This window comes from Triticum aestivum, chromosome 2A (assembly GCF_018294505.1).
Source record: "Triticum aestivum cultivar Chinese Spring chromosome 2A, IWGSC CS RefSeq v2.1, whole genome shotgun sequence".
Lineage (NCBI taxonomy): Eukaryota > Viridiplantae > Streptophyta > Magnoliopsida > Poales > Poaceae > Triticum > Triticum aestivum.
This window is the reverse complement of record NC_057797.1, coordinates 757,230,674-757,232,783: the sequence shown is the minus strand read 5'-3', so window position 1 is coordinate 757,232,783 and position 2,110 is coordinate 757,230,674.

Below are 2,110 nucleotides of genomic sequence, written 5' to 3'. Positions count from 1 at the left end.
GGCTCCCACATGCTCCACGATGATCTCATCGGATGAACCACGATGTCAAGGACTTAATCAATCCCGTATACATTTCCCTTTGTCTATCGGTACGATACTTGCCCGAGATTCGATCATCGGTATCCCGATACCTTGTTCAATCTCGTTACCGGCAAGTCTCTTTACTCGTTCCGTAACACATCATCCCGTGATCAACTCCTTGATCACATTGTGCACATTATGATGATGTCCTACCGAGTGGGCCCAGAGATACCTCTCCGTCACACGGAGTGACAAATCCCAGTCTCGATTCGTGCCAACCCAACAGACACTTTCGGAGATACCTGTAGTGTACCTTTATAGCCACCCAGTTACGTTGTGACGTTTGGCACACCCAAAGCACTCCTACGGTATCCGGGAGTTGCACAATCTCATGGTCTAAGGAAATGATACTTGACATTAGAAAAGCTTTAGCATACGAACTACACGATCTAGTGCTATGCTTAGGATTGGGTCTTGTCCATCACATCATTCTTCTAATGATGTGATCCCGTTATCAATGACATCCAATGTCCATGGTCAAGAAACCGTAACCATCTATTGATCAACGAGCTAGTCAACTAGAGGCTTACTAGGGACATGGTGTTGTCTATGTATCCACACATGTATCTGAGTTTCCTATCAATACAATTCTAGCATGGATAATAAATGATTATCATGAACAAGGAAATATAATAATAATCAATTTATTATTGCCTCTAGGGCATATTTCCAACAGGAAGGTCATCATTGAATTGTGGGAAGCAGGGTGCCCTCTCTGCTCTACCGACATGGAAACCGCTGACCACTTGCTTTTCCAATGCCCTTTCGTGTCTGTCTTCTGTTATAGGGTGAGGGTAGACACCACCGGTGCGTCGGCGTGCGCCCTTCACCTCCTCGAAGCCCATGCGAAGGTTGGCACCCCCTTCTTGGGGACTTTCGTGATCCTCTATTGCTGGCATCTTTCGGAACATCGGGACGCGTGGTCTCCGAAGGGGTACTCCTCCCCCCCCCCCTCGCGTGCGCCCTCCAATGTTGTAGGGATGACACGATGCTGTGGTGGGAAAAACCATGCATGAATGACCATAACCATGCCGATGCCTAGCCTCGAGCGCGCCTCGTGATGTTGGCTAATACCCTCTTGTGTGTTATGTCCCCTCCCTCGCCAGGCTGTCTTGTTGGTTATGTTGACCTGTCTTACCACTGTATACTGTAAAATTATGTAACACTTTACCGCTTTATATCAAAAAATCAGAATCCCCCCACCCCCACCCCCTCCCTCGCGGTTGATTTTTTTATAACGTTGCAAATGATATATCCGAGAGCTTGTAAGCATGGAACCAACAAACTAGAAACACCAAACATGTCTACAGCCAGTGGCGGAGCCAGGGGGGACGAGCGGGGGCCAGCCCCCAACGATCGAGCGATCATGCAGTAGGTACCGTGTAATCAGCGATCTGATCTCATGAACTCACGTACTCCCCCCCCCTATCTCAACGCGAATTTTGGGAAAAAGGGAAAAAGGCCCATGTGGAGCCCACTAGCGGCCACGTTAGGCAATTGGCTCTAATCTACTGGCCTGGGGTCCTCCGGTAATTAGCGTGTGCGTGGCCGCGTGGGATAACTGCGCACAAAGTTTTGTGGCCGCCGCTCCGAGCCTTGCCGCCCCACTGCCTCCGCTCCCCCTGCCCTGTTCACGATCTGGTTGATACAGCGACGGCACAATGCAGCTTGATCAATTCTTACGGCTCCGATCAACAAACTAGCCAAAGGTTAAACACATCAGACTATCTAATCTCCCTGACTCTCTCAATTCGCATCTTACATCTTGTTTCATTGTCGAACTTATACATCAGTTTTTGGTTGCTTCGGTCGTGTGATTTGTGGCAATATAATTCTATCTTGTACGTCTCCCTAGAAATTATGGTGATTATGAAGCAAATTATCTAGTACAAGTTCCTATTTGTGATGCAAATTTTTTCTATGTCAAATTTACCTAATTTCAAATTGCAATTCAGCAGCTATGAAGAGAAAACTGCCAATCATAGAGGCGAATTTAAACTAATACAAGTTTCATATGTTTATTTTTCAT